This window comes from Pseudophryne corroboree, chromosome 8 (assembly GCF_028390025.1).
Source record: "Pseudophryne corroboree isolate aPseCor3 chromosome 8, aPseCor3.hap2, whole genome shotgun sequence".
NCBI lineage: Eukaryota > Metazoa > Chordata > Amphibia > Anura > Myobatrachidae > Pseudophryne > Pseudophryne corroboree.
In genome coordinates this window covers 242,798,585-242,814,980 of record NC_086451.1, presented here as the reverse complement: position 1 = coordinate 242,814,980, position 16,396 = coordinate 242,798,585, and the positions used below count along the sequence as shown (strand labels likewise).

Genomic DNA, 16,396 nt, shown 5'->3' with positions numbered 1-16,396 from the left:
TGAGGTAAAGGGCGTTTTACAGCCCCTGACGGTGTCTGAGACGCCTGGACAGGTACTAACTGGTTTGCCGGCTGTCTCATGTCGTCAACCGACTTTTGTAGCGTGCTGACACTATCCCGTAATTCCATAAACAAAGCCATCCATTCTGGTGTCGACTCCCTAGGGGGTGACATCACCATTACAGGCAATTGCTCCGCCTCCACGCCAACATCGTCCTCATACATGTCGACACACACGTACCGACACAGCAGACACACAGGGAATGCTCTGATAGAAGACAGGACCCCACTAGCCCTTTGGGGAGACAGAGGGAGAGTTTGCCAGCACACACCCAAGCGCTATAAATATATATAGGGACAACCTTAATAAGTGTGTTCCCTTTATAGCAGCTCAAATATTATAAATATCGCCAATAAGTGCCCCCCCTCTCTGTTTTTACCCTGTTTCTGTAGTGCAGTGCAGGGGAGAGTCCTGGGAGCCTTCCTCGCAGCGGAGCTGGGCAGGAAAATGGCGCTGTGTGCTGAGGAGAATAGGCCCCGCCCCCTTTTCGGCGGGCTTCTTCTCCCGGTTTTTTTGGAACCTGGCAGGGGTTAAATACATCCATATAGCCCCAGGGGCTATATGTGATATATTTTAGCCAGAATAGGTATATTACATTGCTGCCCAGGGCGCCCCCCCCAGCGCCCTGCACCCTCAGTGACCGCTGGTGTGAAGTGTGCGGAGAGCAATGGCGCACAGCTGCAGTGCTGTGCGCTACCTCATGAAGACTGAGACGTCTTCTGCCGCCGGTTTCTGGACCTCTTCTCTATTCGGCATCTGCAAGGGGGTCGGCGGCGCGGCTCCGGTGACCCATCCAGGCTGTACCTGTGATCGTCCCTCTGGAGCTAGTGTCCAGTAGCCTAAGAAGCAAATCCATCCTGCACGCAGGTGAGTTCACTTCTTCTCCCCTAAGTCCCTCGTTGCAGTGAGCCTGTTGCCAGCAGGACTCACTGAAAATAAAAAACCTAACAAACTTTTTCTAAGCAGCTCTTTAGGAGAGCCACCTAGATTGCACCCTGCTCGGACGGGCACAAAAACCTAACTGAGGCTTGGAGGAGGGTCATAGGGGGAGGAGCCAGTACACCACCTAGTGGTCAAACTTTTACATTTTGTGCCCTGTCTCCTGCGGAGCCGCTATTCCCCATGGTCCTGACGGAGTCCCAGCATCCACTAGGACGTCAGAGAAATAAGGCGCTGGTGAGTGCTGAGGAAGAAGCCCCACCCCCCTCAGCGGCGGCCTTCTGTCCCGCTTACATGTACAATTTTTGGCGGGGGCTCATACATATATACAGTGCCCAACTGTATATATGCTAAACTTTTACCAAAGAGGTCCCAATTGCTGCCCAGGGCGCCCTCCCCTGCACCCTTACAGTAACCGGAATATGTGAGGTGTGTGGGAGCAATGGGGCACAGCTGCAGTGCTGTGAATTACCTCAGTGAAGAACGGAGTCTTCTGCCGCCGATTTGAAGTCTTCTTTGCTTCTCATACTCACCCGGCTTCTGTCTTCCGGCTCTGGGATCGGACGGCGAGGGCGATATCCTGCGTACGATCCCTCTGGAGCTAATGGTGTCCAGTAGCCTAAGAAGCAGGACCTAGCTTCAGAGAGTAGGGCTGCTTCTCTCCCCTCTGTCCCTCGATGCAGGGAGTCTGTTGCCAGCAGAACTCCCTGAAAATAAAAAAACCTAACAAAATACTCTCTCTCAGCAAACTAAGGAGAGCACACTGAAAAGCACTCAGCTCGTCTGGGCACAGTATCAAACGGAGGTCTGGAGGAGAGGCATAGAGGGAGGAGCCAGAGCACACCAGAACCTAAATTCTTTCTTAAAGTGCCCATGTCTCCTGCGGAGCCAGTCTATCCCCATGGTCCTTACGGAGTCCCCAGTATCCACTAGGACGTTAGAGAAAAGGAATTACCGGTAGGTATTAAATTCTTACTTTCTCCAACGTCCTAGTGGATACTGGGGTCTTGTACTTTAGTACCATGGGGAAGTCCCAAAGCTCCCAAAAGGATGGGAGAGTGCCGAGATCCCTGTAAAACCGCCTGACCAAACTGAAGATCATACTTGACCAAGGTGTTGAACCTATACAATTTAACAAACGTGCTCGAACCAGACCAAGTAGCAGCTCGGCACAACTGAAGGGCAGATACACCCCGGGCAGAAGCCCAAGAAGATCCCACCAACCTCGTCGAGTGGGCCTGAATAGACGTCAGCAAGAGCAGAGCTGCCGAAGTATAGGCCTGTTGAATGGTTAACCAGAGCCAGCGAGCAATAGATTGCGTAGAAGCCGGACAACCAATCTTGGAGGCATCATAAAAGTACAAACAGCGAGTCAGATTTCCTATGACAGGCCGTCCGCTTGACAAAACCCTCAGAGCCCTGACCACATCCAAAGACTCAGGACCAATGGAAGCGTCAGACAACACTGGAACCACAATAGGTTGACTCACATGAAAGGCTGACTCCACTTTAGGCAAAAACCGAGGACAGGTCCTAAGTTCCGCTCTGTCTTCATGAAATATCAAATAAGGACTCTTACAGGATAAGGCCCCCAATTCAGACACACGTCTGGCAGACGCCAATGCTAACATCACCGTCTTCCAGGTGAGAAATTTTTAACTTCACCCTATGTAAGGGTTCAAACCAGTCCCATTGGAGAAAGGAAAGAACCAAACTGGAGGTACCACGGAGCAGTGGGAGGTACAAAGGGCGGTTGCAAATGAATAACTCCCTTCAGGAAAGTTTGAACTTTAGGCAACACGGCAAGTTGTTTCTGAAAGAATAGGAGCGCGCAGAAATCTGAACCTTGAGGGCACCTAACCGTAGGCCCATATCCTCTCCCGCTTGCAGGAAAAGTAGAAAACGACAGATTCTAAATTCCACGGGAGACACCTTTCTACCCTCACACCAAGAAACGTACTTTTTCCAGATACGATAATGTTTTAACGTCACCATCTTTCTGGCTTGGACCATGGTGGATATAACCAGAGAGGGAAGACCGTTTCTTGCTAGTATCTCCCTCTCAACTTCCAAGCAGTCAAATACAGCCGCTGTAAGCCTGGATAGATGAACGGACCTTGCTGAAGATTGTTTTGGAGCGGCAGAGGGCAGGGATCCTCCAGAGCCATGGCTAAAATGTCTGAGAACCACGCCCATTGAGGCCAATTCGGGGCAATCAGAATTGCCAGAACACTTTCCCTTTTTAGTCTTGGGATTAGCGGTAGAGGAGGGAACAGGTACACAAACTGGTACAGCCAAGGCGTTGTCAGCGCGTCCACTGCTACAGCCTGCGGATCCTTCGTTCCGGAACAGTGGGGGTAATTCCAAGTTGATCGCAGCAGGATTTTTGATAGCAATTGGGCAAAACCATGTGCACTGCAGGGGAGACAGATATAACATGTGCAGAGAGAGTTAGATTTGGGTGTGGTGTGTTCAATCTGCAATCTAATTTGCAGTGTAAAAATAAAGCAGCCAGTATTTACCCTGCACAGAAACAAAATAACCCACCCAAATCTAACTCTCTCTCTGCACATTTTATATCTGCCTCCCCTGCAGTAAACATGGTTTTGCCCAGTTGCTATCAAAAATCCTGCTGCGATCAACTTGGAATTACCCCCCGTAACGCCATAGCTTCTTGTTGAGACGAGAAGCCATCAGGTATATATCTGCGGACAGCCCCACCGGTGAATTAACTGTTGAAACACCTGGGGATGTAGACCCCATTTCCCCAGATGGAGGTCGTGTCGGCTGAGGAAGTCCGCTTCCCAGCTGTCCACTCCTAGAATGAATATGGCTGAGATGGCCCTTGCGTTGGCCTCTGCCCAGAGGAGGATTTTGACACCTCGTGCATCGCTGCTCTGCCACTTGTTCTCCCTTGTCGGTTTATATACGCCACCGCCGTGGCATTGTCCGATTAAACCTGAATCGCTCGATCACTCAGGAGATGGGAACCTTACAGAAGGGCATTGTAAATTGCCCTCAGTTCCAGGATGTTTATCGGTAGAGTAGATTTCTGAACCGATCATATCCCCTGAAACTGGGCCCCTTGGGTCACTACCCCCCAACCCCGGAGGCTGGCATCCGTTGTCAATAGAATCCACGAGTGGACAATGAAATTCTTGCCTTTTACAAGGTGAGGAACTTGTAGCCACCATAACAGAGAAATTCAAGCTTTCGGAGATAAGGTCACTTCCTGAGGCATGTGAAGGTGAGACCCTGACCATTTGTCCAGCAGATCCAGCTGAAAAGGCCGGGCATGAAATATGCCGTATTTGATTGCCTCGTAAGCAGCAACCATCTTGCCCAGCAAACGTATGCAAAGATGTATGGACACCTTGCAAGGACGGAGCACTGAGCGAACCAAAGCCTGGATGGCCAAGGCCTTGTCCAACGGGAGAAATACCTTTTGAGATACTGTATCCAGTATCATTCCCAGGAATTGGAGACGTTGGGTCAGTTCCAGGTGAGAATTCTGGAAGTTTAGAATCCACCCATGATCCGTAAGCAGGCGGGTAGTCAGATCGATGCTGTGCAATAAACGCTCACTGGACATAGCCTTTATCAGGAGATCGTCCAAGTAGGGGACGATGTTGACTCCCATCCTGTGCAGTAGCAGCATCATCTCCGTCATGACTTTGGCCTGTCCACAGCTCCGGGGGTTTTCACCAAAGAGCAAGGCCTGAAACTGGAAGCGGTCGTCCCAAAATGGAAAACCCGAGGTAAGCCTGATGGAGGGGGCCACATGGGAATGTGTAGGCAAGCATCCTTTACATCATCCAGGGATACTAAGAATGCCAACTCCTCCAGACCGGACACCACTGTCCGCAGGGATTCAATCCGCAGATAAGGGGGCTGGTTCCCATACCTTCCTATCCTCAGCTGGGAGGGAAAATAGGATATTAATACCTACCGGTAAATCCTTTTCTCGTAGTCCATAGATAATGCTGGGGTTGCTTCAAGAACCATGGGTTATAGACGGGATCCGCAGTAGACATGGGCACACTATAAGACTTTGAATGGGTGTGAACTGGCTCCTCCCTCTATGCCCCTCCTCCAGACATAGGAATTGTGCTCAGGGAGACTGACATTTCGAGGAGAAGGATTAATTGATTTATTTAAAACTAAAAGGTGAGATACATCCAGCTCACACCTCAAACACGCTGTACAACATGGCATTCAACAAACGCATGCAACGGCATGACCAACATCAGCCACAGAGTGACTGTACTTAACTCAACATGAGTGTAACCATAACCAAACTGCAGATACAGCCCGCACTGGGACGGGCACCCAGCATCCTCTACGGACTGAGAAAAGGATTTACCGGTAGGTATTAAAATCCTATTTTCTCATACGTCCTAGATGCTGGGGATGCTTCAAGAACCATGGGATTTATACCAAAGCTCTAGATCGGGCAAGAGTGCGCAGATGACTCTGCAGCACAGATTGACCAAACAAGAGATCCTCCTCAGCCAGGGTATCAAACTTATAAAACTTTGCAACGGTGTTTGAACCCGACCAAGTAGCAGCTCGGCAAAGCTGTAATGCCGAGACTCCTTGGGCAGCCGCCCAAGAAGAGCCCACCTTTCTGGTAGGATGGGCTTTCACCGATTTTGGTAACGGCAATCCTGCCGTAGAACGAGCCTGCTGAATCGTATTACAGATCCAACGTGCAATAGTCTGCTTGGAAGCAGGAGCCCCAATCTTGTTGGGAGCCCACAGGACAAACACAGCCTCTGTTTTCCTAATCTGCGCCGTTCTGGCGATTTTCAAAGCTCTGACCACATCGAGAGACTTCGATTCCGCCAAGGCGTCAGTAGCCACTGGCACCACAATAGGCTGGTTTACGTGAAACGATGAAACCACTTTTGGCAGAAATTGCTGACGAGTTCTCAACTCTGCTCTATCAGCATGGAAGACTGAAAAGGGGCTTTTGTGAGACAAAGCCGCCAACTCAAATACCCGCCTTGCGGATGCAAAGGCCAGCAACATGACTACTTTCCAAGTAAGGAATTTTAATTCAACCTTACGTAAAAGGTTCAAACCGATGAGATTGCAGGAACTGCAAAACCACATTAAGATCCCACGGTGCCACAGGAGGCACAAATGGAGGTTGTGGCCTTTTTCCCTTTCCTCTCGCAGTAAGGAAGGAGGACCCTCGTCTTTTTGTATTTATTGGGCCGAAAGGACTGCATCTGATAGTGGGGCGTTTTCTTTTGTTGTGCAGGAACATAAGGTAAAAATTATGACTTACCCGCGGTAGCCATAGATACCAGGTCAGTGAGGCCGTCACCAAACAAGACACTACCGTTAAACGGTAGAGACTCCATAGTCTTCTTAGAGTCAGCATCAGCATTCCATTGATGAATCCACAATGCCCTCCTAGCCGAGGCTGCCATGGCATTGGCTCTTGGTCCCAAAAGGCCAATATCCCTTGCAGCTTCTTTTAAATAAGCTGCAGCGTCCCTGATATGACCCAGAGTCAAAAGCACGCTATCGCTGTCCAGGGTATCTACCTCAGATGACAAGTTATCTGCCCACTTTTGAAAAGCACTACTCACCCATGCCGAAGCCACGGCCGGCCTGAGTAGCGAACCTGTAGTGGCATAAATGGATTTTAGTGTATTTTCCTGCTTACGATCCGCAGGATCCTTTAAGGCTGCCGTGTCAGGAGACTGAAGCGCCACCTTTTTGGACAGACGCGATAGAGCTTTGTCCACCATGGGGGTTGACGCCCACTTTTCCTTGTCCCCAGAGGGAAACGGATATGCCAGAGAGATTCTTTTGGGAACCTGTACCTTATCAGGATTTTCCCAAGCCTTTTCAAAAAGAGCGTTCAGTTCATGAGGGATGAAATGTTACCTCAGGCTTCTTTCCTTTAAACATACAGTCCCTTGTATCAGGAACAGCAGGATCCTCTGTGATATGCAATACATCTTTTATCGCCACAATCATGTACTGAATGCTCTTAGCCAGTTTAGGATTTAATCTGGCATCACTATAGTCGACACTGGAATCAGAGTCCATGTCGGTATCTGTATCTGCTATCTGGGTAAATGCACGATTCTGTGCCCCCGAAGGGGTCTGAGCTTGTGACAATGCATCCTCCATGTCTGGTGCTTAGACTCAGATTTATCTAATCTCTTAGTCAACCGTGCCACATTTGCATTCAAAACACTCAACATATTTACCCAATCAGCCGTCAGCGGTGCCAACACGGTCACTCCCACAGTCTTTTCTGTCCCCACTGCAGCCTCCTCCTGGGAAGAGCACTCAGCCTCAGACCTGTCGACACACACGTACCAACACCCACACTGGGGCTATAGGAGACAGACCCACAACAAAGCCCGTTAGAGAAACACAGAGGGAGTTCTGCCAGCTCACAACCCAGCACCTGTCCCGGTTCTGAAGAGAGTAATATACTGCCCAGACCTGTCAGCGCTTTTAATTTTAACAAAATAGCACCAAATCTCTGGGCCCGTGGCCCCCGCGAGACGTGCCGCCAAAACTGCACCAGGGACCCCGATGCAACACTCACCGCACAACTCCGGCATCTGTTAGAGGGTGGCGGCTAGCTGCTGGTCTGGGCACACATACTAATGATGTGTGATCAGTACCTCACTGTCCTGTCAGCTGGGATTACGAACCACTAACGCTCAGCAGGTTGGTTCGATCCCCCCTTCCAAGTCTCAGGAAGGAGGTAGCCTGGTTGCCAACCAGAGATACAGGTTGAGTATCCCTTATCCCAAATTAAAAATCCCACATTTTTGGGCCCCTTCCTGAGATAATGACATATATAGTGTGTGTGTGTGTGTGTGTGTGTGTGTGTGTGTGTGTGTGTGTGTGTGTGTGTGTGTGTGTGTGTGTAATATATTATAGATATATAGATTTTTTTTATTTATTTTTTTTTATTTATGGATTTAAAGAAAACATTTTAATCAGTAGGGGAACCAAAAATGTGCAATTTTGGATAAGGGATACTCAATCTGTACCTGAAAATAAACTAAAATAAAAAAATAAAACGGAACTCTGGAGCTCCAGAGACATCCTCCTAGGCACATTTTTCTACACTAAGTCTGGTAGGAGGGGCATAGAGGGGAGGAGCCAGCACACACTAAAGGTTTTAAAGTGCCAGGCTCCAGTGGACCCGATCTATACCCCCATGGTACTGAAGTACAAGACCCCAGTATCCACTAGGACATAAGAGAAAACTTTGTAACATGTTTCTCGAATTGCAACGCTAATAGAAGCTTTAGCTGTACGTAGTCTACTTTATTTCCACTGATCATCTAAGGGTCTAGTGAGGTCAGATTTCCACGCTAGATCACGCCGAGGGTGAACTGGAGTCAGGATGGAGCTATAAATTACAGAGATGTTCACCTTCCTTCAAATTGAGTACTGGCATGGACGCTCAAATAACAATGGCAATCGCGGTATAGAGCGATTTATTCATGTTAAAAGGTATATCTGCCCCATCCTCCTTTTGCGGATCTCCAAGCATGCTTTAGTCTGCCTTCTTCGGGTCTATTCTAATAGCTTCAAACCATTAGTTTTATCCGATCTCAATCGGAATCTTATTCGTTATCTAGCAGATGGGTTGATATCTGGCAGAAATTCCAGATAATTCCAGCGTGTATGTCCACCTTAAGTTAACCAGTGGATCTCATAACTTAACCACTATGCCATATTGAACATATTCAAGAAGAGTCCTTTAAGATCCATCAACAGTATGGAGCATGTCTAGCTCATGATCTCCATGAAAATAAAGGATGCATATCTCAATGTTCTTAACTGGTTAGATCACAGATAGAGTTCTCAAATGTGTGGTTCAATCAGACTATTTTTAGCAGGTAGTCTGGCACACCAGAGAGCTGTGCTTTCAGTTGCATATCTTCAAGCAAACGGTGATGGGGTCCTAAGATGGTGATTGGCAGTCTTGGCAGTTTGAACCATAAAAAGGAGCAATACTGATACAAGACCATGGACCTTCCTTTGTCAGACTTTTCAGTCCTGTAAAACCTGGATTGAACAGTTTATTCAGGTAGCAATATTTCCTAGAGTGCTCAAAAGATGGGGATAGCTCAATAAAAGGGGCATTTAATAGCGCAAGCCTCACCAACATGTTGAGTTACATAGACTGAGGGGAGAATCATAGCACCAACTCCTGATTGCAGAACGGTCGCCAAGTTAACGCAGAGGCAGTTGAAGCCATAATTCTTTGTGAATTGTTGCCTCTTCTTTCCAAGATAGAGGCGCTTAAACAGTCTGACGTTATCTATAACCCCACAGTACAGTGTCCAACAAACTCAGAGAAAAGGCGTTAATGGAAGCATAAAAAAATAAGAATTTACTTACCGATAATTCTATTTCTCATAGTCCGTAGTGGATGCTGGGAACTCTGTAAGGACCATGGGGAATAGCGGCTCCGCAGGAGACTGGGCACAAAAGTAAAAGCTTTGACTAGCTGGTGTGCACTGGCTCCTCCCCCTATGACCCTCCTCCAAGCCTCAGTTAGGATACTGTGCCCGGACGAGCGTACATAATAAGGAAGGATCTTGAATCCCGGGTAAGACTCATACCAGCCACACCAATCACACCGTACAACTTGTGATCTGAACCCAGTTAACAGTATGATAAACGTAGGAGCCTCTGAAAAGATGGCTCACAACAATAAACAACCCGATTTTTGTAACAATAACTATATACAAGTATTGCAGACAATCCGCACTTGGGATGGGCGCCCAGCATCCACTACGGACTATGAGAAATAGAATTATCGGTAAGTAAATTCTTATTTTCTCTGACGTCCTAGTGGATGCTGGGAACTCCGTAAGGACCATGGGGATTATACCAAAGCTCCCAAACGGGCGGGAGAGTGCGGATGACTCTGCAGCACCGAATGAGAGAACTCCAGGTCCTCCTCAGCCAGGGTATCGAATTTGTAAAATTTAGCAAACGTGTTTGCCCCTGACCAAGTAGCTGCTCGGCAAAGTTGTAAAGCCGAGACCCCTCGGGCAGCCGCCCAAGATGAGCCCACCTTCCTTGTGGAATGGGCTTTTACAGATTTTGGCTGTGGCAGGCCTGCCACAGAATGTGCAAGCTGAATCGTACTACAAATCCAACGAGTAATCGTCTGCTTAGAAGCAGGAGCACCCAGCTTGTTGGGTGCATACAGGATAAACAGCGAGTCAGATTTTCTGACTCCAGCCGTCCTGGAAACATATTTTCAGGGCCCTGACTATGTCCAGCAACTTGGAGTCCTCCAAGTCCCTAGTAGCCGCAGGCACCACAATAGGCTGGTTCATGTGAAACGCTGAAACCACCTTAGGGAGAAATTGAGGGCGAGTCCTCAGTTCTGCCCTGTCTGAATGAAAAATTAGGTAAGGGCTTTTATATGATAAAGCCGCCAATTCTGCAGTACCCCTTTGACAAACGTCTGAACTTCAGGCACTGAAGCCATTTCTTTTTGGAAGAATATTGACAGGGCCGAAATTTGAACCTTAATGGACCCTAATTTTAGGCCCATAGATCGTCCTGTTTGCAGGAAATGCAGGAAACGACCCAGTTGAAATTCCTCTGTAGGGGCCTTCTTGGCCTCACACCACGCAACATATTTTCGCCAAATGCGGTGATAATGTTTCGCGGTTACATCCTTCCTGGCCTTGATCAGGGTAGGGATGACTTCATCTGGAATGCCTTTTTCCTTCAGGATCCGGCGTTCAACCTCCATGCCGTCAAACGCAGCCGCGGTAAGTCTTGGAACAGACAAGGTCCCTGCTGGAGCAGGTCCTTTCTTAGAGGTAGAGGCCACGGGTCCTCCGTGAGCATCTCTTGAAGTCCGGGTACCAAGTCCTCCTTGGCCAATCCGGAGCCACGAGTATAGTTCTTACTCCTCTCCTTCTTATGATTCTCAATACTTTGGGTATGAGAGGCAGAGGAGGGAACACATACACTGACTGGTACACCCACGGTGTTACCAGAGCGTCCACCGCTATCGCCTGAGGGTCCCTTGACCTGGCGCAATATCTGTCTAGTTTCTTGTTGAGACGAGACGCCATCATTTCCACCTTTGGTTTTTCCCAACGGTTTACAATCACGTGGAAGACTTCTGGGTGAAGTCCCCACTCCCCCGGGTGGAGGTCGTGTCTGCTGAGGAAGTCTGCTTCCCAGTTGTCCACTCCCGGAATGAACACCGCTGACAGTGCTGTCACAATTTTCCGCCCAGCGAAGAATTCTTGCAGCTTCTGCCATTGCCCTCCTGCTTCTTGTGCCGCCCTGTCTGTTTACGTGGGCGACTGCCGTGATGTTGTCCGATTGGATCAATACCGACTGACCCTGAAGCAGAGGCCTTGCTTGACTTAGGGCATTGTAAATTGCCCTTAGTTCCAGGATATTTCTGTGAAGAGACGTTTCCATGCTTGACCACAAGCCCTGGAAATTTCTTCCCTGTGTGACTGCTCCCCAGCCTCTCAGGCTGGCATCCGTGGTCACCAGAATCCAGTCCTGAATGCCGAATCTGCAGCCCTCTAGAAGATGAGCACTCTGCAACCACCACAGGAGACACCCCCTTGTCCTTGGAGATAGGGTTATCCGCTGATGCATCTGAAGATGCGATCCGGACCATTTGTCCAGCAGATCCCACTGAAAAGTTCTTGCATGGAATCTTCCGAATGGAATCGCTTCGTAAGAAGCCACCATCTTTCCCAGGACCCTTGTGCATGGATGCACTGACACTTGTCCTGGTTTCAGGAGGTTCCTGACTAGCTCGGATAACTCCCTGGCCTTCTCCTCCGGGAGAAACACCTTTTTCTGGACTGTGTCCAGAATCATCCCTAGGAACAGTAGACGTGTTGTTGGAATCAGCTGCGATTTTGGAATATTTAGAATCCACCCGTGCTGACGTAGCACTACCTGAGATAGTGCTACTCCGACCTCTAACTGTTCCCTGGACCTTGCCCTTATCAGGAGATCGTCCAAGTAAGGGATAATTAAGACGCCTTTTCTTCGAAGAAGAATCATCATTTCGGCCATTACCTTGGTAAAGACCCGTGGTGCCGTGGACAATCCAAACGGCAGCGTCTGAAACTGATAAAGACAGTTTTGTACCACAAACCTGAGGTACCCTTGGTGAGAAGGGTAGATTGGGACATGGAGATAAGCATCTTTGATGTCCAGAGACACCATATAGTCCCCTTCTTCCAGGTTCGCTATCACTGCTCTGAGTGACTCCATCTTGAATTTGAACCTTTTTATGTAAGTGTTCAATGATTTCAGATTTAAAATCGGTCTCACCGAGCCGTCCGGCTTCGGTACCACAAACAGCGTGGAGTAATACCCCTTTCCCTGTTGTAGGAGGGGTACCTTGATTATCACCTGCTGGGAATACAGCTTGTGAATAGCTTCCAGTACTGCCTCCCTGTCGGAGGGAGACGTTGGTAGAGCAGACTTCAGGAACCGGCGAGGGGGAGACGTCTCGAATTCCAATTTGTACCCCTGTGATACTACCTGCAGGATCCAGGGGTCCACTTGCGAGTGAGCCCACTGCGCGTTGAAATTTTTGAGACGGGCCCCCACCGTGCCTGAGTCCGCTTATAAAGCCCCAGCGTCATGCTGAAGACTTGGCAGAAGCGGGGGAGGGCTTCTGATCCTGGGAAGAGGCTGCCTGCTGCAGTCTTTTTCCCCTTCCTCTGCCCCAGGGCAGAAATGAGTGGCCTTTTGCCCGCTTGCCCTTATGGGGACGAAAGGACTGAGTTTGAAAAGACGGTGTCTTTCTGCTGAGAGGTAACCTGGGGTAAAAAAGGTGGATTTCCCAGCCGTCGCCACCAGGTCCGATAGACCGACCCCAAATAACTCCTCCCCTTTATACGGCAAAACTTCCATATGCCGTTTGGAATCCGCATCACCTGACCACTGTCGTGTCCATAAACTTCTTCTGGCAGAAATGGACAGCGCACTTACTCTTGATGCCAGGGTGCAAATATCCCTCTGTGCATCTCGCATATATAGTAATGCATCCTTTAAATGCTCTATAGTCAATAATATACTGTCCCTATCCAGGGTATCAATATTTTCAGTCAGGGAATCCGACCAAGCCACTCCAGCGCTGCACATCCAGGCTGAGGCGATTGCTGGTCGTAGTATAACACCAGTATGTGTGTATATACCCTTTAGGATATTTTCCAGCTTTCTATCAGCTGGTTCCTTGAGGGCGGCCGTATCAGGAGACGGCAACGCCACTTGTTTTGATAAGCGTGTGAGCGCCTTATCTACCCTAGGGGGTGTTTCCCAACGCGCCCTAACCTCTGGCGGGAAAGGGTATAATGCCAATAATTTATTAGAAATCAGCAGTTTTTTATCGGGGGAAACCCACGCTTTGTCACACACCTCATTTAATTCATCTGATTCAGGAAAAACTATGGGTAGTTTTTTCACACCCCACATAATACCCCTTTTTGTGGTACTTGTAGTATCAGAAATGTTTAAAGCCTCCTTCATTGCCGTGATCATGTAACGTGTGGCCCTACTGGACATTACGTTTGTCTCGTCACCGTCGACGCTGGAGTCAGTATCCGTGTCTGGGTCTGTGTCGACCATCTGAGGTAACGGGCGCTTTAGAGCCCCCGACGGTGTTTGAGACGCCTGGACAGGCACTAACTGATTTGCCGGCTGTCTCATGTCGTCAACAGTTTTTTTGCAAAGTGCTGACACTGTCACGTAATTCCTTCCATACGACCATCCAGTCAGGTGTCGACTCCCTAGGGGGTGACATCACTATTACAGGCAATTGCTCCGCCTCCACATCATTTTCCTCCTCATACATGTCGACACAATCGTACCGACACACCGCACACACACAGGGAATGCTCTGATAGAGGACAGGACCCCACTAGCCCTTTGGGGAGACAGAGGGAGAGTTTGCCAGCACACACCAGAGCGCTATATATATATATATATATATATATATATATATATATATATATATATATATATATATATATATATATATATATATATATATATATATATATATATATATATATATACATACATATATATATACATACATACATACATACATACAGGGATAACCTTATATAAGTGTTTCTCCCTTCTATAGCTGCTGTATTTGTATTATCTGCCAATTAGTGCCCCCCCTCTCTTGTTTTACCCTGATTCTGTAGCAGGACTGCAGGGGAGAGTCAGGGAGCCGTCCCTCCAGCGGAGCTGTGAGGGAAAATGGCGCTTGTGTGCTGAGGAGATAGGCTCCGCCCCCTTTTCGGCAGCCTTTTCTCCCGCTTTTTTTTTTTTTTTTTAGGAAAACTGGCAGGGGTTAAATGCATCCATATAGCCCAGGAGCTATATGTGATGCATTTCTTTAGCCATATAAGGTTTAAAACGTGTTTTATTGCGTCTCAGGGCGCTCCCCCCCAGCGCCCTGCACCCTCAGTGACCGGAGTGTGAAGTGTGCTGAGAGCAATGGCGCACAGCTGCAGTGCTGTGCGCTACCTTATTGAAGACAGGAACGTCTTCTGCCGCCGATTTTTCCGGACCTCTTCGCTCTTCTGGCTCTGTAAGGGGGCCGGCGGCGCGGCTCCGGGACCCATCAAAGCTGAGCCTGTGATCGTCCCTCTGGAGCTAATGTCCAGTAGCCAAGAAGCCCAATCCACTCTGCATGCAGGTGAGTTCGCTTCTTCTCCCCTTAGTCCCACGATGCAGTGAGCCTGTTGCCAGCAGGTCTCACTGAAAATAAAAAAACCTATTTAAACTTTTACTCTAAGCAGCTCAGGAGAGCTACCTAGCATGCACCCTTCTCGGCCGGGCACAAAAATCTAACTGAGGCTTGGAGGAGGGTCATAGGGGGAGGAGCCAGTGCACACCAGCTAGTCATAAAGCTTTTACTTTTGTGCCCAGTCTCCTGCGGAGCCGCTATTCCCCATGGTCCTTACGGAGTTCCCAGCATCCACTAGGACGTCAGAGAAATTCTGTGTTAAATGTAGGACTGTTGAACAGTATTTATTAGCATAGCTTCACATTTCAGTACTGAACCTAGAGCTTTCAGAGAAAAAAAAGCTAAGCTGCCTTCAGTATATATTGCGGTCATTAAGGTCTCGTTTTAAAGCAAATAGTCAATAAAATGCACTAAAATAAAGTTAAAGATATTCACAGTTTGGTCATAAAGAACATAATAGCATCCACTAATTTTAAACAATAAATTTAACTAGGCTCTTATATAATTATTACAGTATTTCTAGTTTTTCATAAGTTACAGAAATGAAAATAAGTACTACAGTATGTCCCACACCGGACAGTGTGATCGGCTGTAAGTGTCTAGTGGGTTTAAGTGTTAGCCTGTGGGGCCAACTGCTGCAGCTCCAGTGTGTAGCGTAGATGGCCATGTTGGAATAGCTGTGTTACTTCACTTTAGTGTGAGCTCCAGTCAAGTGAGGCTTCTCCCGACAGACTGTGTATTTAACGCTTCAAATCCTCATATACCCCTTGTGGAAACTGAACCTTTGCTCCCTGTGTTTATTTTCTCCTTCTGCTACCTAGTGCTGTAGTAATTTGACATTTTTTCATCACCAGTCCTGCTGCTCGTCAGGTGACTCACATCTCAAACCTGCAAAGGCATGCTTATATTCTCAACAGGTTCTGGTCCACTCCACATGTTGCCGAGACTGCCAGCTCCTTTAAGTTCAGCTTACTGACCCATACTACTCTGGAGCTTCGTGCATTGTTATGTTCCATCTCTGCCGTTGTCCAACATACATATTTGCTAGTCTGTACTCAATATACTACATTCAACTTAGGACTTATTTGTCATTAGCACCAGCAGGGTAAGCTTGCAGACACAGACAGCAAAAAGGCAATGAGCCGTTAAGGTAGCTTGCTTGGTATGGAAGTACAATGGCTGATGGTCTTGTGCAATCTGCTTTAGCCATGTTTTCTTTTGCGTATCACGTGTTATTTTCCATCCATCCGGGCGTGTCATTTAGGCACGGGTATGGTACTATTTTAGGCTTTATTCTGCCGACTTGTCCAAGTCACTTTAAACGTCAACATTTAATAAAGTATTCAATTGTGGATTGGTCTTGGCATAGGTTTCAGATGTTTTAATTTCTTCAGCGGTCTGTTACTTTTACTACAGAACATACTACATCTAAATCCTAACGGTCTTAAATATGGTGGGCCACAACCTGTGAGTACTGCAGGGGGGCCCCAAATCCCTTCACAGGGGTAAATAGTGAAAACCGGTGCCTGCTTGCTTCTCTAGTGGCAGAGTCTGTGTCAAACTAGATAGACCTTCCCATGTTTGAAATCTCAGTGTTATGTAATATATTAGAGAACAATTTACCTTTTA

At 48.0% G+C, this 16,396-nt stretch overlaps 1 protein-coding gene across 2 annotated transcripts in view; it reads right to left on the bottom strand.

Moving 5' to 3' along the window:
* NONO (non-POU domain containing octamer binding) overlaps positions 1-16,396 on the bottom strand; it is a 72,952-nt gene that overhangs the window by 40,882 nt on the left and 15,674 nt on the right. The gene's annotated exons all lie outside the window — the stretch shown is intronic.